This window comes from Canis lupus, chromosome 35 (genome assembly GCF_048164855.1).
Source record: "Canis lupus baileyi chromosome 35, mCanLup2.hap1, whole genome shotgun sequence".
Lineage (NCBI taxonomy): Eukaryota > Metazoa > Chordata > Mammalia > Carnivora > Canidae > Canis > Canis lupus.
This window is the reverse complement of record NC_132872.1, coordinates 6,524,898-6,547,775: the sequence shown is the minus strand read 5'-3', so window position 1 is coordinate 6,547,775 and position 22,878 is coordinate 6,524,898. Positions and strand designations below refer to the sequence as shown.

Here is a 22,878-nt window from a genome sequence, read left to right as displayed (position 1 = left end):
ATGGTGTGCACATCCTGGATTATATCGATGGCAACTGGAAAGGACAAAGACACACAGATATTCCTCTCCTGTATCACCTCACCTGCAAGGGCAAAGCAAGGGTGGGGTTTTTTTGGTTTGTGTCATGAGTCTCTCATTTTCTGCCAGACTCAGAACATGATGGAAAATCTCTGAAGGATATGACTTGGATTGGACCATTTTCTAAGGCAAGTGACATATTGTCGAGGTGGAGATGTTTTAGTTCAGGCTGCTATAACAAAATACAGAGATAACAGAAATTTTTTTTCCCACAGTTCTGGATACTGGAAGTCCAAGGCCAGAGTACCAGCATGTTTGGGTTCTGATGAGAGCCTCTTCTGGATGACAGAGTGCTAATTTCTTGTATCCTCACATAGCAGAAAGTAAGAGAGAGGGGGGGAGGGAGAGAGAAACGCTCTGGGCCCCCCTTTTTAAAGGCATTCATCCCATTCATGACAGTTCCATCCTCATGATCTAATTTCCTCCCAAAGGCCCACACCCCCACCTCCAAATACCATCACATTGAAGGTTAGGATTTCAACATATGAGTTTGGAGTGGACACATTCAGTCTATAACAGAAAATAACATGTCCCATATTCAATATGAAAATGATATAGCTCAGCCCAACACAGCAGGCCAGCAGCTAAACTGCCCTGAAGTCCAGTTCGCCAAGCTAGAGGCACTATAGATAGAAGCTTTAGGTTTGAACCCCAGAACCAACATTTTCTAGCATCTTGACCTTAGGCAAAACTAAATTTTTTTCAACCTCAGTTTTTCCTTTTCTAAAATTGAATTCATAAAAATGTCTCTATCACAGCTTTTGGTAAGAATTATGTAACATATGAAGGTGCTTAGCATCACACTTGGCATGTAATAAGCATCCAATAATTGATAGATATCATTAATCTTCCTCTGAGGTATATTTAACATAGAATCCTAGAATCAATGGGAAGTCTAGCTGTTTGAGACAAAGACAAGTTGCAATATTTTAAAGATTTTATTTATTAATTCATGAGAGACACACAGAGAGAGGCAGAGACACAGGCAGAGGGAGAAGCAGGCTCCCTGAAGGGAGCTTGACGTGGGACTTGATCCTGGAACCCTGGGATCACACCCTGAGCCAAAGGCAGATGCTCAACTGCTGAGCCACCCAGGCGTCCCAAGAATCACTGTTATTTTTGATGAGCAAGTTTTCTCAAATCTTGGATAGCTGAATGCGGTTCCCTCTCCCTAAAGCACTTTTACCCATTTCTTCACTTGCAGAGTTTATACTTTCTCTCCAGAGGTTGGCTTAAATGATGATTCCTCAGAAAGAATCCTTTTCTGACTCCAATAGGACCCTGAATTTTCTTTTTTTTTCTTTTTTTTAAGATTTTATTTATTTATTCATGAAAGACACAGAGAGAGAGAGACAGACAGACAGACAGAGGGCCCTGAATTTTCTTATTACTCCACTTAACTACACTTGAGCATGACTGTAATTACCTGTCTTCCCCACTGGAGATAAGCTCCATGGAGTTAGAGATCATGTCTGTTATGACCGACTTGGCATATCCTGATGGTGATGATTGAAGGCTTCTCAGGCATTCCTTCCCCAAATTTTTACTGCAATTTTTGAGGGAATTAATCATCTTATTTAGTTCTATCAATCACTGGTGGAGAGATGTTCAAGTCTCCAAATATAATTGTGGTTTTGTCTATTTTTCCTTTTAGTTCTATCCGTTTTTGCTTCACATTTCTGTTCTCTGGTGCATACACATTTAGGATGACTAGCTCTTAGACAATTGACCCTTATATCTTTATGTAATGTCCTTCTCTGTCCTTGGTAATTTGCTTTGCTCTGTACTTTGTCTAATATTAAGATAGGCATACCAGTGTTCTTTTAATGTTTGCATTTCATCTTTTTCATCCTTTTATTTTCAACTTAAATAATTACATTTGAAGTTACTTTATTGTATTATATTATCATATTATACATTTATATATTATCTATAAAGATATTTTATAATATATAATTATTATAATTAGATGCATTATATAATCTCTTAATATATTATTATATAATATATATTTATCAAAGTCAACTGGTATTGATAGTTTGAGTGAATTGTAGAAGCTTCATCTCCTTTACACCCCTTTACCCTTCCCTAATTATAATATAATCATGCTAAATATTTTCTCTATATTCATTGAGAACCACGCAAAAGAGCATTTTAATTTTTCTTCAACCATCAAACAAAACTCAAGAGGAGAAGGAAACGTATTGTGTTTATCCATATTTTTATCTATGTGTTCTTTCTGACTTCTTGGTCTTCCAAGAGTCCTTCTTTTTCCATTTTCTATTTGTTTCAAGAACTTCCATTAGCCATTCTTTTAGGTTAGGTCTGCCAGTAACAAATTCTCTTAGTTTCCCTTCATCTGTGAATGTCTTTAATTCCCCTTCAATAATGTGTCATTCTGTCTGACTGCTTTCAAGATCAAATCTGTCTTTGGTTTTCAGAAGACTGACTATGATATGTCTTTGCATGAATTTCTTTGGGCTTGATCCATTTGAGTTTTTTGGTTTTTTTTTTTTTTTTTTTTTTTTTGATCCATTTGCGTTTTGATGAGTTTTTTCAACCCGTAGATTTATGGTTTTTGCCAAATGCTGGAAAGTTTTAGTCATTTTTAAAAAAATACTTTTCAGCCCTCCCTCCAACTCCGCTTCTGAGACTCAGATGACACAAATGTTAGATCTCTTTTCGTCCCACAGGTCCTTAAGGTTCTATTTATTTTTTCCAGGCTATTTTCTCTTTGTTGTTGAGATTGCATAGCTTTTATTGTTCAAGTTCACCAATTCTTCCCTCTGTCTCCCCCATTTTGCTGTTGAGCCTATCCATTGAGTTTTCTTTCTTTTGGTTGTATTTTTTGGTTCTAAATTTTTCATTTAGTTCTTCTTTATATCTTTATTGCTTTTTTTAGTCTTCCTATTGCTTTCCTGAAACTTCATGTTTTTCATTTTTTAAGAGTAAAAATTTGTAAATTTAAAATTTAAATTTAAAACTCTTGTCAGGGGATCCCTGGGTGGCTCAGCGGTTTGGCGCCTGGGATCGAATCCCACATCGGGCTCCCGGTGCATGGAGCCTGCTTCTCCCTCTGCCTGTGTCTCTGCCTCTCTCTCTTTCCCTCTCTGTGACTAACATAAATAAATAAAAATTAAAAAAAAAAAAAAAACAAAACTCTTGTCAGGGATCCCTGGGTGGCGCAGCGGTTTAGCGCCTGCCTTTGGCCCAGGGCGCGATCCTGGAGACCCGGGATCGAATCCCACGTCAGGCTCCCAGTGCATGGAGCCTGCTTCTCCCTCTGCCTATGTCTCTGCCTCTCTCTCTCTCTCTCTCTCTCTATGTGACTATCATAAATAAATAAAAATTAAAAATTAAAAATTAAAAAATAAAAATAAAACTCTTGTCAGATAATTTGCACCTGTGTCATCTCAGTGTTGGCATTTATTAATTGTCTCAGTATGAGATCTCCTTGGTTCTTAGTAAGACATGATTTTCACTTAAAGCTTGGACATTTTGTTCATTGTGTTATAAGACTCAGAATCTTATTAAATCTTGTATTTTGGAGACACCTGGGTGGCTCAGCAGTCGAGCGTCTGTCTGCCTTTGGCTCAGGTCATGATTCCGCAGTCCTGGGCCGAGTCCCACATCGGGCTCCCTGCATGGAGCCTGCTTCTCCCTCAGTCTCTGTCTCTGCCACTCTCTCTCTCTCTCTCTGTCTCTCATGAATAAATAAATAAAATATATTTTTTAAATCTTGTATTTTAGAAGGCCTCCTCTGACACCAAGCTGGTGGGTGGAAGGGATACTACCTTATTACTGTTCAGTGGGGGTGGAAGTCCAGGTTTTCCACTCAGCCTCCCGTGACACTGGGGGAAGGGAGGGAAGGGACTCATTACAACAAAGTGGGAGTAGAAGATTAGGTTCCTCAGTAGGCCTCTGTTAATTCCATCCTGGGTAAGGGGAGGGACACCTCATTATTGCTTCCCATGTGGCACCCACTGACACCTGTTGGGGGGTGGGGTGGAGGAGGGATTGGTACTATTGAGAAGCCATGAAAGTCTTCACTCTCTGCCAAGCCTCATCTGATACCACCCCAGCAAGGAGAGGGAGGAACACTGCATTAACACTAGGTAGGATTGGAATTCCAGGCTTCCCACATGGGTCTCAACTGACACCATGTGGGAGGAGAGGTACTTATTGCCATCCTATAGGGATAGAAGTCCTGGTCTCCACTCAGCCTTCTATGATGCCTCCCAAGTGTAAAGAAGCTGGGGAGGATATACATTTTTCCAGTGTGGAAAAAGTGGCAGTCTAGGCTTTTCACTCAGCCTTTGCTAGCTAGGCTGTAGTTTCTTTGTAGAGTCCATGTTGTCAAAAAGTCTGTTTTGGTTGGCTGCCCCTTTCCTGGTCCTTCGACAGGAGAGTAGGCTTTTGGGGGGGGGGGGCTTTTTAAAAAATCTGTGTCCATTGGATTTCAGAGATGCTGGCTTTTCTAGTGTCCACTTTCAGATATATAAGGCAGAAAAACAACATAAAATTTATGACAGGGATCCCTGGGTGGCGCAGCGGTTTGGCGCCTGCCTTTGGCCCAGGGCGCGATCCTGGAGACCCGGGATCGAATCCCACATCGGGCTCCCGGTGCATGGAGCCTGCTTCTCCCTCTGCCTGTGTCTCTGCCTCTCTCTCTCTCTGTGACTATCATAAATAAATAAAAATTGAAAAAAAAATTTAAAAAAAAATTTATGACAGTGAATTTTGGGGGTATCCTTGGTTTATCTGCCTTCTCTCCACCTTAGAGAGTCTTCTTATGATTGTTTATATGTAATATTCAGATATTTTATTTTAGTTAGCAGAGAGAATAGGGAAAATACATCTACTTCATCTTCCCAGAAGTAGAAGCCTCACTGCACTCTTTTTAGTGGTATTTTTACAAACAACATGTATAGTGTTTTTTGTCATTGCTCTACCCAGATCCCTTTAACTAGGTAATATACCCAATTCCCAGGTACCCAGATAGCTCAAAGCTGCCTCTTTCTCCGAGGAATTGCCCTGGGGCAAATGAGAGCTGTCCAAGTCTGCCTTGTACACCCCTACCGTGCTTCCTGCCAGGTCCAGAGCTCTGTCAATGCTGCAAAATTGTGCTCTAAGGCTTCCCCATGAGACTACAGCTAGTCTGTAGCTGAGACCACACTCAATATGTTTATGCTTTCTGATTTGTCCATCTTTTCTTTTACGGTTAATGCTGTTTGAATACTTGTTATCTCCTAACCCTCCTCTCACCTCCCCACAAACTTTTTCTGAGTTAATCATCTGATTCTTATGTTTTACTCCTTCCATTTTTACTTTTTTTTTTTAAGATTGTATTTATTCATTAATGAGAGACAGAGAGAGAGAGAGGCAGAGACACAGGCAGAGGGAGAAGCAGGCTCCACGCAGGGAGCCTGATGTGTGACTCGATCCAGGGACTCCAGGATCACGCCCTGAGCCAAAGGCAGACGCTCAACCACTGAGCCACCCAGGCATCCCACTCCTTCCATTTTTAAAATTTGTTACTGTGATGTCAAGGTAGACAGAGCTAATCTCAACTTACTTCAACTCCCTGAGCCTCAACGACTTCATCAGCAAAGTGGGAGTCATGTACCTACCTGGCTCACATATCAGTGGAGGTCTATAAGGACAAACACTTATAGACACTGGCACAGGGTTTGGAATCTATTGAGAAGCAATGGATAGGAGCAATTTTTTATATGTATTTCCAGAAAGGAGGTGGGCGGGAATGAGTAAAATAGATGAAGGAGATTAAGAGTACATTTATCATGATAAGCACTGAATAATGTATAGAATTGTTGAATCACTATAATGTACACCTGAAACTAATGTATGCTAATTGTACTGGAATTGAAAATAAATAAATAAATAAATAAATAAATAAATAAATTTTTGACATTATACATCATTTTCTCTGTCTAAATACTACTTAAAACACAGCCAGGAATTGTTGTTTGTTCCCTTGTGCCTCCATCTTACTCCTTTCCTCTTGGCCTGGCTCAGGTCAGAGCACATCTCACTCCTTTCAACTACACTCTCCATGTCTCTTCCTCACCTTTCTCTGCCACACCTTGGTTGTGATCTTAGGCAAGATCATAGATCACATATGAATTAGAAAATAGAGAGAGGGTTGAGGGGGACATGCAGAGAATAGTGAAAGCTCTTGTGGAATATAAGTCTACGGGTTGGACAAAGACACTTGGAGAGAGAAAGAAAGGGACTCTACGGACAAATTATTTTTAGCATTTCTACAATGTATAAGCCTCTAAACAAAGAGTAAAGATATATAAAACAAAATTGACAGAATTAAAAGGAAAAACAAAAATATCTACCAACAAACTAAGAGACTTTATTATAACTCTCTAAGGAACTGATAGATCAAACAGACAAGGTCATCAGGATATAAAATGAACAAGCTTCACTTAAATATATATGATATGTAATTCAAATAATAAGAAAAACACTTCTTTGTTTCAAGTTTTCATTTAAATGCTAGTTAGTTAACATATGTATAATACTAGTTTAAAGAGTAGAATTTAGTGATTCATCACTTACATACAGCACCCAATGCTCATGACAAGTGCCTCCCTTAATACCCATAACCCCTTTAGCCCATCTCCTACCAACCTCCCTCCATCAATCCTCAGTTTGTTCTCTATAGTTAAGAGTCTGTTTTATGGTTTGCCTCTCCCCCCACCCCGATGTTCATCTGTTTTGTTTCTTAAATCCCACTTATGACTGAAATCATATGGTTACTTGTCTTTCTCTGACTAAGCATAATACATTCTAGTTCCATCCACATCATTGCAAATGGCAAGATTTTGTTATTTTTTATGGCTGAGGAATAGTCCATTGTGTGTGTGTGTGTGTGTGTGTGTGTGTGTGTGTGTGTATCACAACCTCTTTATCCATTCATTAGTCAATGAAGATTTGGGCTTTTTCCATAATTTGGCTATTGTCGATAATGCTATGAACATTGGGGTGCATGTGTCCCTTCAAATCAGTATTTTTGTATACTTTGGGTAATGTCTAGCAGTGCACTTGGACTTTGTTCATATAACAATGTAACATTTATGATAATTATCTATAAGCTAAGCCAGAATGGAAGCTCAACAAATACCGAAGAAAACATACCCACTGACCTCATTCCCTGACTGTAATGTTATAAAGTAAGAAGTAAAGGGGAAAACATTTTTTTCTTTCTCCTCCCAAAAATCTCATTTTTTGGAAAGTAAAACCATACTTCTAAGCAATTTCATGGCTTAAAGAAAAAGCCACAATGGAAAATACAAAACACTTATATTTAAAATGTTGATCTATACTGAAAGCAAAGTGTGTGGAATGAGGCTAAAATGGTACCCAAATTAAAGATTTAGCCAGCCATTAGAAATGACAAATACCCACTATTTGCTTTGACATGGAGGGACCTGGAGGGTATTATGCTGAATGAAATAAGTCAATCGGAAAAGGACAAACATTATATGGTCTCATTCATTTGGGGAATATAAAAATTAGTGAAAGGAAATAAAGGGAAAGGAGAGAAAATGAGTGAAAATATCAGTGAGGGTCACAAAACATGAGAGACACCTAACTCTGGGAAATGAACAAGGGGATAGTGGAAGGGGAAGTGGGCGGGAGGTTGGGGTGACTAGGTAATGGGCACTGAGGGGGGTACTTGGTGGGATGAGCACTGGGTGTTATGCTATATGTTGGCAAATTGAACACCAATAAAAAATAAATTTATAAAAAATAATAATAAAAAAATAAAATAAAATAAATTTTTAAAAAAGATTTAGCCTTAAACATAAATCATAGAAAAAGAAAGAAGGTTCTAATTCTAGATGACCAACTTAAGATTTAGAGAAAAAATAGCAAAATAAATGCAAAGAAATAGTAAGAAGTCATGGTAAAGATGAGGAGAAATTGAAAAAGCAAAAAACAAAGAAACAACAGAGATCAATCAAAAAACAGTTCTTTGAGAAGAACAATAAACAAGGTTTTCAAGAAAAAAGAATAAAAAAAACATTTTGAGTAATTAAAAGAGAGAATACTTACAGAGTTTGTTAGTAATATATTTTTTTTCTATTTAAAGAAAAAGAAGCTACATTTCAGAGAAGTTCTGGAACTTGCCCAAGTAAGTATCTTTGAGATTCAAACACTGGGCATAGTTTTGTGAGACCATTTGGGATGCGATGCTGAACTTGCATGTACTTAGAGTCCTGAGGTTTTCTCTAAGCAATATCCAAACTTAAGTAATAGAGAATAGAGCTGGTGTTATCTGAGAAAGACCTTTGGAGGTGGGGCAGTAACCTTGACTAAAAATGCTTACACATAACTCTTGAGGACTTTCTGTGGGAGGTTCTGTGCTTAGTACTTCACTGCTATAACTCCTGCCTTGTTTGTTTTCTTCCACTCTAGCTCTCCACTAGAACATAAGTTCCAAAAGGACAAAGTCTTTGTGTATTTTGTTCATTGATGTACTCCCATTGCCTAGAATAGTTTTTAGCAAATAGTAGGTGCTCTATGAATATTTGTTTAATGAATGAGTATAGATTACTCTGGGGCTGTTATTATCGTAGTTTTACTTGAGCCTTAATTAGCTGACATGACTTGTTCAGAGTCACTCCTCAAGGAGGCGACTGAATCTACTTCCAGTCCAGAGATTTTAACTATGTATATATGAAGGAAAGAGAGGAGAATAAATTTGAGGTTGGAAGAGACAACCCTCCCCTATTTCCTGACCTTTTCAGGCATCCTTATATAAGAGTTGTCACTCAGTGGTACATATGGTGATTCCGGGATCTCCTCAATCTGACTCATGATGATCCAAAGTAGTTTCATGGTTATTCCAACATGATTCATAGTTGATGGTCCATGGAAACCGGTTACTGGTGGTTGCACCATGATCCATTGTAACCCATGGTTATCATTGATCCATTGGGATCTATGATGATTCACTGTTATCTGATTAAAGGTGTTCCATGACAGCAATGAAAATGTCACTTTCTACCTTTGCACTTTATCCTGGGACAGACAGGTGCAATTTTTAAATTCATGATATCAGTTACATGATGTCATGGTGAAAAAGATAATGCATTTGCCTGTTTTCAATAAGAGGAATAATTCTCATGCTTAATTCTGTTTGCCCTGGGTGTTCTGTGGTAGAGATGGAAATGGTATGTGCAGATGGTGTGTATCTCTTTTGTGTTAGAGGAGTTAGAGGGTGGAAAGTTGGAGCTAGACTGATTAGCAATTAACTTCAAAATATAGCAAAATTTCTCAGATTTGATATTAAAGTGAACAAAGTGGCCTGCAAAATTTAATAGGAACTATGATAAAAATTTTGTGGGAAAACAAAAACACATAGACACACTCCACAGGCATAAGTCATTCAGAAAAAATATATGTTTTGTGTTTGGAAAGAAGAATATACACACAGACACACATAAACAAAGCAGTTGTTTTCCATTGTGCATAAGGAAAGTTTAGAGTTATATATATGAGTGCATATAACAGAGAAACCCATCAGGAAAGGCTCCTGTGATGAAGTATTTGAACTGAAACCTGAAAGATTAGTATAAATTAATTAGGAGAAATTGAAAGAGAAAAGAACATTCCAGGCAAAGGACCAACATGAGCAAAGGCTCTTGTTTTAACAGAACCTTGAAGAATTCTAGAAACTTAAGCAAGGTCAACATGCTGGAGAGTAGTAGGAGAAGTTGGCAAAAGATGATGGTGAGAGGTAGAAAAGGGCTTGATCATGCACAGCCTTACAAGCCCTGATGTTGGAGTTCTATTCTTTGGGCATTGAAAAAACACATTTCAGTTTGTTTTTAAAAGATGGCCCTGGGTCTTATGAGAGGGGAAAAAAGAAAGGAATGTAAAGGAGCAAAAGGAAGGAAATGGGTTGTACAACTATTGGCATCCTCCATTCAAGAAATATTGGTGACTTTTGGTAACAGTGGAAATGGTGAAAATTATTCATCTGTGTAGTACATCTATATTGAAGGCAAATTGCTTATGGAGCCAATAAAGGGTGCAAGGGAAAGAGGTTGAAGATAAATCCAAAAGCCCTGGAGCCCTTAGCATAATTCAGCTGTGCATGCCGTTTTGATCTTACCATGTCTGCCAAGCTGTTACATTGTTTTAAAGATTTGTTTGTTTGTTTGTTTGTTTGTTTGTTTGTTTGTTTGAAGGGGGAGGAAGGGCAGATGGAGAGAGAATCTCAAGTAGACTCAACACTGAGCAAAGAGCCTGACTTGGGGCTCCATCTCAGGACCCTGAGATCATGACCTGAGCTGAAACCAAGAGTCAGACGCTTAACCAACTGAACCATCCAGGCACCCCTGACCTGTTATATTTTACATTAATTTGCTTAAATTTAAACATTTCTATGCCTACAAAGGCCAGAAAAATAGCATAAATGAGTAAAGTGCAATGAGTAGAGATGATGAAAACTCTTTATAGTTTTCTCCCTTGGATATTGCAATCAATTGTTAACCCCTAATAGCTACTCAGATCTTCTGGTATAGTGACAAAATTCCAAAATTTTATCTAGTCCTATGGCCATCCAAAACACAGACTAACAATTAGAGTTTGATCAAGAAGACAGAATGGTATGAATGATGAAGAACGAGAGATTTATTACAGATATTGGACTTTATTGTGGGATATGGTGAAGGCTGCTTTTACCTCTGCTTCAGTGGTGGGTTTGAAGTCACTACAAGTCAGCAGGTCTGGCAGTTGGGAAAGGAGACTGCATGTGAAACAGGGAAAATCGAGGATAAATAGGAACCTGCCAAGACACAATGGAGCCCATAAGTCAAACAAAAAATCTTATCTGTTTCTTACTGCCTCCTCCCGCTGGGAAAACTAGCAAAAGAAAAGAAAACAAAACAAAACCTGGACCCATTTTAACCCACCATTTAGACTATATATCTTTTCATTCTTTGCAGTTATGTACAGCATGTGATAGCCAACAAGCTCTTTGATGTTCATAATGCATCCACATGAGGATTTTTCCCCTATCTTCTCTTGAGGTTTCACAGCTTCCAGAATCTAAGTATTGAATTAATCCATTCTGGAAAATTCTTAGATATTATATTTAAAATACTGCCCAACTATACTTGTCTCTCTCCTTCAGAGCTCCAATTAGAAGTATATTATACTTTACTGCTCTATTCCTCCTGTCTCTTAATCCCTCCTCTCACCCTTCCTCCCTGGGAAAAAGAGGATATTTCCAGCACCTTGGATGACACAGTAGGATCTTGGAATTATCTCTTCCCATAAAGTATATTATGTTCTTTAAGACAAATTTTCAATAAACTATTTGGACTTGAAAATTTTGAGTCATTCAGTTATTCAGGGTCATCTTTAAACAGTGATTTAAGGCTTTCTTAAAGTATTTTGTTGTCCATAAAAGTTTTCATTGATGGAAGCCCATCCATCTTTTTCATAAATGAGAGAAAAGAAAAAGACTACGTTAATCTCTACAGTTATTCAACAAATTGTCTCCTTTCAAAGTTACCTTCTCAGAGCCTTCCTTAACCATCCTTTCTAAATTTCATCCACTAGCTCAGTAATCTCTTTTTCATCCTCAGCTCTATTTCTTTCATAACACTTATAACTCTCTGAAATTGTTACCTGAAACTAGATTTGCTTCTTGGTGATGTCAAGCTAAAAGACACAACAAAGCCAAAGAATAGGAAAAGGAAGGATTTTACTTGCAACAAGTAAAAGAGAACTATTGCCCAAAGCAGTGTCTCCCTGAATGACAGAATTGGGGAAGGTTTTTTATTCTTCTTTTTCCCCCCATCTTTATAAAAGTATTTATTTATTTATTTATTTCATTTAAATTCAGTTAATTGATATATAGTGTATTATTAGTTTTAGAGGTAGAGTTCAGTGATTCATCATATAATATCCAGTGCTCATTATATCACGTGGTCTCCTTAATGCCCATCACCCAGTTACCCCACCTCCCCACCCGCCTTCCCTCTAGCAGCCCTCAGTTTGTTTCCTATGATTAAGAGTCTCTGTGACTATCATAAATAAATAAAGAAAAAAATATTTTTAAAAAAAAGAGTCTCTTATGATCGTCTCCCTCTCTCATTTTGTCTTATTTTATTTTATTTTTCCCTCCCTTCCCCTATGATCCTCTGTTTTGTTTCTTAAATTCCATACAACTGAAATCATCTCTAATCAGAGGAAGACTTATTTTGCTTAGCATAATACCCTGTAGTTCCATCCACATTGTTGCAAATGGCAAGATTTCATTTTTTTTAAGATTTCATTTTTTGATGGCTGAATGATATTCCATTGTGTGTGTGTGTGTGTGTGTGTGTGTGTGTGTTACATCTTTTTTATCCATTCATCTGTCAATGGACATCTGGGCTTTTTCCTTAGTTGGGCACTGCACATTGCTGCTATAAACATTGGGATACAGGTGCTCCTTTGGATGACTATGTTTACATCCTTTAGGTAAATACCCACCAGTGTAATTGCTGCGTCATAGCGTAGCTCTATTTTTAGCTTTATGAGGAAACTCCATGCTGTTTTCCAGAGTGGTTGTACCAGCTTGCCTTCCCACCAGCAGTGTAAGAGGGTTCCCCTTTCTCCACATCCTCACCAACATTTATTTCATAACTTGTTAGTTTTCACCATTCTGATTAGTGTGAAGTGGTATCTCATTGTGGTTTTGGTTTGTATTTCCCTAATGCTGAGTAATGTTGAACATTTTTTCATGCATCTCTTAGTCATTTGTATATCTTCTTTGGAGAAATGTCTATTCATGTCTTCTACCCATTTCTTGACTGAATTGTTTGTTTTTGGGTGTTGAGTTTGATAAGTTCTTTATAGATCTTGGATACTAGCCCTTTATCTGATAAGACATTTGCAAAATCCTCTCTCATTTTGTAGGTTGTCTTTTGGGTTTGTTGACTACTTCCTTTGCTGTGCAAAAGTTTTTTGTCTTGTTGAATTCTAGAATTGGGGAGGTTTTAAGCCAAAGGTGCATGCATATTCATGAAGGGCTTAGCAAAGGAGAGGTCAGTATAGAATTGGGGCAAAAGTTGACCAGAGTCCATGTCCTAGTTGGTTGAAGTCACATGGGCCAGCAAGGGTCGGCATCAATTCTCGATCTGCAAGGATTTAAATCCTGAAGAAACAACTCAAGGATGTGTGTTAAATCAATCTTCACCTTAAAAAAAATTTTTTTTAGTTAACATACATGCAATATTGGTTCCAGGAGTAGAATTTAGTGTTTTATCACTTACATACAGCACCCAGTGCTCATCACAAGTGCCCTTCTTAATACCCATCACCCATATAGCTCATTCCCCACCCTCCATCAACCCTCAGTTTGTTCTCTATCATGAAGAATCTCTTATGTCTTGTTTCCCTCTTCTTTTTCTTCCCCCCCTCCCATATGTTTATGGTTTTTTTTCTTAAATTTCACATATGTGTGAAATCAAATAAGTATTTGTCTTTCTCCACCTGACTTATTTCACTTAACATAGTACATTCTAGCTCCATTCATGTCATTGCAAATGGCAAATTTTCATTTTTTGTTGGCTGAGTAATATTCCATTGTATATACATACCACCCCTTTATCCATTCATCAGTTGGTGGACATTTGGGCTCTATCTTTACTTTTGAAATAGCATTGAGAGTTTTACCATCAATTTACTATCTCTGATATGGTTAGGCTGTATCTCTCAGCCTGGTAGAGAAACGATAATTTTTGCATTCCTCTTGCTTCCTTAAATATTCAACTACTGGAGTTTTTGCGTTTCTTTGCAATTCTAACACCTTCTAGGAAGTTCAGCAAGAAGTGTGCTTGGGCAAGGAGAGACTAGGGCACAGATCATGAAAATAGCTGGGGACCTAAAATGACTTCTCCAGTCCCTAAATCTATGTCTTGTCTTTCTTTTTCCTAAGACCCTTAACTCATTCCATTTACAAAATGTATTATTTGTTTACATTTGTATAGATTGATTTCCTTACCAGAATGTAAGCTTCATGAGGACAGCAACTTGGACATCTTCTCTGTTTATTCCAACATTTTGTACTATGTGTGACACATAGCAGACACTCACAATATTTGTGGAATGGATGAGTGACAACTATGTCAAGCATTTTGCTGGGTTCTGGAATATCATGATGAAGGAAAGACAAAATCTCCTCTTTCAGATCTTAATTGAAACCATCTGTCCCTCTTCTCTGAAATTTTTCAGTTTTGTTATTGGCTTTGAAAAATAGAAGTTTAGTCTCAGGAAGCCTTTTTTTGAATGTGCCATGTTCTGTTCTCTGAGAGATAAATATTAACTGCTCATAGAAGAGACATCAATTGTGAGCATTTGAGAAGGATTCCTAAACTTTGAATCTCCTGGAGTTTGATATGTGGGTCCTACTCTCTTCAGTCTGATTTGTCCTTTTTCTTCCTCTTGGGGTGATGGAAGAATGACTATGAAAACCTTTAAGAAGGATACTTTTATCCATCAAGGGAGAATGATACAACCAATCAATCAATTAATAAAGGCTTTTATTTATTATTTCATCAGTCTCCTTCCAGACCTACTGTCTTCATGGGGCTACTTTGAGGTAGCCACTATTTTAATCATTTTCTTTAATTATTTAGTGACATTAATTGCTTTTTTTAAAAAAAAGTTTTTTATTTAAATTTAATTAACATACACTGTATTATTAGTTCCAGAAGTAGAATTCAGTGATTCATCAGTTGCATACTTTAACCTCACAACTACCCTAAGAAGTAAGCAACTTGCCCGATGGAGCTTAGATGTGTACATTCTGGCCCTTTTTCACACTTTCATTTCCCTTTTCCTTCTATTCCTGCCCCCCTCACCAACTTTCTGGGTAATCTCAATTCCTGGAGGAATTGCCAGGAATTTACTATACTTGAACAAGGATCCTGTCAAGCAAGACTTGGGGGGAGTCTTAGATCTCTGCTCAGCCCAAGAAGAGAAGAGCAGGAAGAAAGCCATGTTGGGGTTGAAGAAAAATGAGTCAATTAGATTTTCCAAAACAGGACCTACTCAGGGGATAAGGTTGTGTCCCTAGGGTACCAGACAATTGCCTGCCCTCTCAACAGATGCTTTGTGCTACCACCCCAGTCAACAATTTTCCTCTTGCTAACTTCTGAAACTGGGAATTTTTGCCATCATGCTGTAGGGCATCATTACCCAGTACATTCTCTTCCCTCATACAGCACAACCCTAAAGTCCTACTTCTTCATAGATTGGCCTCTGTCTGCAGTGGAGAAATCTGCATTTTCACAACTGGCCAGGAAGGGGTATGAGCAAAGGAAAGAGGAGCTGCCTGAAGGCAGAGCTGGAATGACCTCTGCTCTGGGTCCACTCAAGACTAGGAAGACTGGAAATGGGAGAGAGATGGAAAAAATGTGATTTTTTTTAACTTTCATTTTTTTCTCTTTATTGGAAAAATGAAAAATGACTCATACAGATAATGAAGAAAGTGAATGATCAATGGAATCCCAACCCCTTAAAATAACCCCTATTAACAGTTTGCTTCTTTCTATTATTTTTTCGTTATTGGTCTTTATGCTCAAATGTAATATATGTTCTTGTCAAAAAAAAAAATGCCAATGAATCTTCCCATCTCAGTAACTATTAACTCATCCATCATCTATTCAAGTGTTCACTCATAAAACAACTATTGTTTTTTTTTTAATTTGTTCCAAACTGAGTACTTAGCTCTGGGGAGATAGCAATAAACAAAAATAGTACATGTAAGAGGCTTGAATTCACTTGAAGGAGATAAACATAAATACATTAATTTATTGTATTTTTAAATAGGTTTCCAAATTCATTTTTATTGCCACAGCGTAATTAATATAAATAAATATATCATAATTTATTTACCTATTCTCCTATTGACAGACATCTAGGTTTATTCTAGAATCTTGACAATAAAATATAATGAATAGCATTGCATAGTTAGATATTTTTTTATAGCATCTTTTCATATTTTAATAAATTCTTTCAAATATAAAGAATGGACTAAAAGTTAGCCCATTAAAAGTTTAGTCCATTTAACTAAAAGTTAAATATTTAAATATAAATATTTAAAATTTTAATGTTTAAAATTTTTTTTAATTTTTAAAAAATTTTAATGTTTTAATGTTTAAAAGTTAGTCCATTAAAAGTTAGTCCATTTAACTAAAAGTTAAATATTTAAATATAAATATTTAAAATTTTAATGACAGTCACCTAAAATAGTTCCCAAAAGATCAAAGAATCATAACATTCCCCAAGTGAAGGAGAGTGTCAGTGCTTACTCCTGCACCATCAATCCTGGGCTTTATTCATGTTTTAAGCAAAAAACAAAAGAGGATTAATTCCTGGATTAAATTCCATTTCCTTTTAAATTACCTTTAATGGCCAAGCAAATAGGTAGATTACAAATTTCTTTTGGGCAGAAACTTTTTTCATTCTTGCCTGTCATTGTGTTCCCAGCCTTCAACACATGCTACACAACATAGGGCATGATAAAAATGTATAGAAAATAAATGTGAACTAAATTATGGTCCAGCTGAATTTTTTAGATACTGAATGGATATATTTCTGGGATACTAGACTCAAATAAATCAAACTTGAGACCCTGAAATGTAAATAGCCAGTCAACTTGTCATTTAGTGCTTGCCATCCCTGGGTTCTCTGGTAGCCCTGGGGGAATGGAATATGTGCTCATTCAGGATTAGGAGATGCGATAGGGCAGAGACACCAGAGAGGAAGCTACTATCCAGGGAACAGATGATAGCTTGAGTCAGTCTGTGTTTTAACCTTTGAGCTATAGAAGCTTTGGGTTTTGAGATTCTGCATTAAATATATCAACATTTTACCTTTATGATTTTGAGACTTTTTCTATCTTTTGTTTTTTTTTTTTTCTTTTTCTATCTTTTGTGAAAAAGAAAAGAGAGAGTGTGAATAAGAGTTTGAGTAAGATACTTTGGAGAAAAAAAGTTTCTGAGAAAGATTGAAGGATCAAGAACATTAAGACATTAAAAGTACTAAAAGAAATGTAGAAATACCAAGAAAGAGAGAGAGCAAGTGAGTGACAGAGAAAAACTGGGTAGCCAGAATGAGTAAGAAAGATGAAAAAGAGAGATTTAAAAAGACTGACAGAGATGGACAGAAAATGAGTTCATTTTGAGAAAAATGTTGAGAAATGGAGATTCCAGAGACTTAGATATTGTCAAAATTTGAGTGGGAGTTAATGACAGAGTCTGACTAAGAGAAAAATTGAGAGAATAAAAGTCAATATAAGAGAAAGAAATTGAGTTTTTGAAAGAGATTCAGAGAGAGGAAGGAGGAAAGAAGAGGAACAGGGGAGAGGGAGAGGAATGGAGAAAGAGAAGACCAATAGGTAAGGAAGAGAATGACAGAAATAACAAATAAGTAGTCATGGATAACTAAGAGACATTTAAAAAGCGAATGAGATACCAAGAGGGAATAAAAAAAAGTTAAGAGCAGTGTTGGGGTAAATTACAAGATTTCTCTGTACTGTGTTCGTTTTGGAACACCTGTCAATTATTGTCCCACTTCCTAAATCTTTTCCTTCCTATTGTCCATTGTCTTGTGTTTGTGCTTTACTTAGGGTACATTTCCTTTGTTATGTGGTGAATATCCTTCTTTCTTTGGTAGGATGCAGAGTGTGCATCTGGTATTTTGTTTCTAGATGTATATGGCTTAGTCAAGACCTATGCTCTCTGGGCTAGCTGATGGGAGGGATGGGAAAGACCAAGGTCAATAACACTATATTACATATTTAAAAGTTGCTAAGAATGTAAATCTTAAAAGTTGTCATCACAAGAACAAAATTGTAACTATTTGTGGTGACAGATACTAACTAGACTTACTTTGCAATATATACAAATATCAAATCATTATTTTGTAAACCTGAAACTAATATAATGTTATAGGTCAATTATAACTCAATAAACAAACAAATTTGGGGGGAAAATAAGTGATGGATGGGTGAATAAAAGAATAAATGAATGAATGAATAAGACTTTAGTCCACTTAAGGAAGATGGTGGCATGAGTGGGTGGGCAAAGCACCACAGAGAAAACAAATTAAGGGTCAACAAAAAGCATCAGCCAGAGTGATTAAATACATATATAAGCTTTTAGCATTATGGCTATATAAGCTGTAGTTCAGAAAGTTATGGACGATAACAGCAGTTTAAAAATGTGAAGAACAAGGAGCCTGGGTGGCTCAGTCAGTTAAGCACCTGCCTTCAATTCAGTTCATGATTCCAGGGTCCTGGAATAGAGTTCCACATCAGGCTCCCTTCTCCCTCTCCTTCTGCTTCCTGCTCCCCCTGCTTGTGCTCTCCCTCTCTCTGTCAAATAAATAAAGTCATTAAAAAATATGAATAACGGAATGAGGTCTAATATAAATCTAATGAAAATTCCCAAAGCTAGTAGAGATAATGAAGAAAGACAACACACAAAGAGATACTGGCTCAGAAATGCCCATACTTGAAGAAATTCAATGTGTTTAGATTGAAAACATATAGCAAGACATACACAATATAAATAAAAACAAATCTTACCTAAACACTTAGAGGTAAACACATAGATGATGGACAAAGCACAAACCTTTCTAAAGTGACTAGAGAATAAAGAAAGATCACCTATAAAGGAATAGAAGTTTGACTATCAGCAGACTTCTCAAATAAGTCTTATACTCATCTAACCTGTCATAGAGGATTGACAATGATATTTTCAGCCCAAGAACATTTGAAAATGTTTGCAATTAACAGACCATCACTAAAAGAATTACTAATGATTCTACTTCAGAAGGAATAAAACTGTTCCCAAGAGGGAAAAAAAGGAGGATGAGAAGCAACCAGTGACCAAAGAACATGATAAACATGTGGTTAAGTCTAAATAAATATTTATGACAGAAAATAACAATGAATACTTTCAAGAACATAAAAGCAAGTTTGATCTAAAAGGGTAGACAAAAAAAAACATGAAAACCTGAAGGCACGGGAGTCGTCAACAATCCAAAGAGCATTATATTTGAAAGAAGTACTGAGAAACCGATTAATTTTGAATTTTTTAAAGCAAGTATGAATGTGAAAAAATAATGCTAACTTTAAATCTTGCATGTGATTACATACTATTGTAAGAAGGGGGGAAGGAATAAAATGTAACCATTTCAACAGAAGGCAGGAAAAATGAAAAAGCACAAGAACGAAAAAACACAAAGATAAGGAAGTAGAAATTAGCCCAAATATATTACTCATCATGATCCTATCAAGTGTAAACATAGGTGGTCCACATTAAAATTCTTAGATTAGATTGCTATTTTAAGGAGACACAACTACAGCTATAAACAAAGCAAGAATAAAAGTAAAGAGATGGTGGTATCGAAAGAATACAGCAATCAGCTTCACGAGGTCAGTCAAAAGTAGAGAATTTGAGTATAAAAAGAATAATGATTATTTCCAGCAGCAGTTATAGTAGTCTCTAAGTTACATTGGTCTCTAAGCACACTATTATTGCGTGAATAAATGACTGAATGAAAGAACGGTGGGACATTAGGGTATATATGGGTGGTGCAAGGATCTGATTGCTTCAAAAACATTTAATTTCACCATGAGAGGGAGGCCTGGGTGGCTCAGCGGTTGAATGTCTGCCTTCGGCTTGGGGCGTGATCTCGGAGTCCCAGGATTGAGTCCCACGTCAGGCTCCCTGCGTGGAGCCTGTTTCTCCCTCTGCCTATGTTTCTGCCTCTCTCTGTGTGTCTCTCATGAATAAATAAGTAAATTCACCATGAGGACACACAAAAAAAAATTCAATTTCCAGAGACAGCATCATCAAGTAGGCTTGAAAATGGTCTCTCCAAAGGGGTTCATAATAGGTAAGTAAGCAGGGGAGTGGAAGGAAGAATGATGGGGTCCAGAATGTGGAATTTAAGTGGTCCAAAAGGATTAAAAGATCAAAGGAGAAAGATTAAAGGATGCAAATCACTCAGCTCCATTTCCATTGGAGGAAAATAACAAAGAGAAGGTTGTAAATTGAGAACGGAAGTTAGACCAGAAGGTCTGATTGCCTCATGAAGTCAGGGGGGTGGATATAAGATTCCTCTATCTGCTTTTGCAGGGCTCTCATCCTTTCCCAATCTAGACCAGCCTGGCTTTTGCAAATCCTCCTGAGAATATCCATCACAACAAAGCTCCATTAGGGTAGCAATTCTGGTGTGTTCTGTTCATTGTGAAATCACCAGACCCAGATAAGTGACCACTTGTGGGAGGCAGGTAATAAATACTTGCCGAGCATATGCAGTGTCCTGCTGGCAATTGTTTTGTGCTCTCCATAGCGCTGACCTGGGAATACACCTGAGTCGGGTTGAAATAGGAGCTTCTTTGTTTAAATGCTAGTTTAAGCCGTAGATTCTCAATGCCAGGCAGGGGTTTAGATGGTGCATAGGGCAGTAGGGAAGACCTGATTCCTTCCCCGTTATGCTACTCTATCTGACAAAACGTTAAGACCCTACTTCTCTTCATCTATAAGAAGATATTAACAATTGTACTTTACCCCCATGTGTTTTTTAGAATTCAATGAATCACGCACATGAAGCACTTAAACGTCTGGTACATAGGAAACATCTCCAAATGTTATCATCATTTTTGACTATTATTATGTTGAATAACATTCTAATGTTATTATTGTATGTTATTGCATAATTGTATTACTGCATTTACTCTGAAGATTATATTGAAGAACAGAAGCTTAGCTAAGTTTAATTTTCCTTCAGTTAAATGTCAGTCCCTGGCCCATCGTCTATTATTGCTTTTCAAACATTTTGGTCCCAACTTCTTTAATTCTTAAAAATTGTTAGGGACTCCAAAGAGCTTTAGTTGCTGTAGGTTATACCTTCAGACATTTACATTAGAAATTAAAATTGAAAAATAAAAAAATATTTGTTCACATCAGCATAAAATGATCAATGCATTACAAGTTAACTAATTTTCCCACAAAAAAAGTAAGAAGAATGTCGTTGTTTTACATTAGAGTAACTTTATTTGGCTTAGTAAAAGACAATTCTCTTCTGCTTTTCTTCTTTTTTGAAATATAGTTGACATATGATATTATATTAGGTTCAGGTATACAACATAGTGATTCAACAATTCTATACATTAATGAATGTTCACCACAATGAGTGTATTTATCATACAATGTTACTACAATATTATTGACTATTTTCCCTATGCTGTACTTCTCATGTCCATGACTTACTTATTTTAAAACTGGAAGTTTATACTTAATTTCCTTCACCTGTCTTGCCCACCACCTCACCCACTTCCCCTCTGACAATCACCAATTTTCTTCTACTTTTCCATTTGCCTTTTATGACATATTATTTTTGCTGAAACTAGCCTATGCACATCATGTTGAAATCTGGCTTTATGTGGTTATGGTGTTAGGAAGGAAGGGAGTATTCTAGTAGTCTTTGTGATAATTGTGGATATTCTTTGAAACTACAAAACAATCTCAACAAGTGGTAATTTTTAAAAAAAAAAACAGTTGCTATGTGATTGAAATTATATCAGTGAACTTTGCATAACCTATGACATGAAAATCCATTGGTCTGCATTGCCCTTTGAGAGGATCTTTTACTACAGTTATGCATGTGTTTGTAATGGCACATACTGGTTATTTGTAAAATATCGGTTTACAATAATCAGTTGGAGTTATGAAGTTCTTCAATTTTTAAATTTTTTTTTTGAGAGAGAGAGAGTGCACATATGTGCACATGTGCGGGAGCAGGAAGAGGGACAGAGCAAGATGGAGAGAATCTTAAGCAAGCTTTCCACCCAGCACAGAGCTTCATGCAGGACTCCATCTCAGGACCCTAAGATCATGACCTGAGCCAGATCAAGAGTCAGACACTTAAACGACTGAGCCACCCAGGCAACCCAAATATAAAGTTCTTTTTTGGTTTTTATTTTAGAGAGGTGGGGGAGGGGCAGAGGGAGAGAGAGAATCTGAAGCAGGCTCCAGGCCCAGCTTGGAGTCCACTGCAAGGCTTGATCTCACAACCCTGAGGTCATGACCTGAGCTGAAATCAAGTCAGATGCTTAACTGACTGAGCCACCCACGGGCCCCATGAAGTTCTTCTAAATGTATTCCGCTATACATTTGTGATAAAATGGCAGTTAAAAAGTAAACATCTTAATATTATTATGTATATATTATTATATTATTTGACCTTGGGAACCTCCTGAAAAAGTCTCAGGGACCCATATGAGCCTTCAGAACACACTGAGAACTGCTGCCCTATGTTATCCAAACGTTCTTAGTAATTGCCTTTCCCTTTTACCTGTCTCTCCCCTCCCTCCTCCTTCCCTCTCTTGCTGTGAGCCTTCCTTCCAGCCTGACCCCCTCTCCTGGGGGCCCACAGCACTCCTTGAAGGAGGGACAGTTATAACAGTCAAATGAATCCCAAATGTAAGAGGTAAAACTGTAAGAAAACATAGGGGAAAAGCTTCATGACTTTGGATCTGCAATGACTTCTGAGCTATGACACCACAAGCAGAGGCAACAAAAGTATAAATTAAAAAATTGGATGACATCAAAATAAATTGTGCACCAAAGGACAGAATCAACAGTAAAATAGCAACATATATAAGGGGAAGAAATATTTGCAAATTATTTCTCTGATCAGAGGTTAATATCCAGATATATATAACTGGACAACAATAACTATAACTCA

At 37.1% G+C, this 22,878-nt stretch overlaps 1 protein-coding gene across 2 annotated transcripts in view; it reads left to right on the top strand.

Moving 5' to 3' along the window:
- The first annotated feature begins 306 nt into the window (after positions 1 to 306).
- Positions 307 to 22,878, top strand: part of FBXO40 (F-box protein 40) — a 57,987-nt gene continuing 35,415 nt past the window's right edge. The window contains exons 1-2 of one of the 2 annotated variants that reach the window (XM_072812545.1): positions 307 to 401; positions 8,204 to 8,245. The gene's annotated coding sequence lies outside the window, so the exon portion shown is untranslated. Of the gene's footprint in view, positions 402 to 8,203; positions 8,246 to 12,392; positions 20,023 to 22,878 lie in introns of those variants that run through there. The other variant, XM_072812546.1, reaches the window with a different exon arrangement.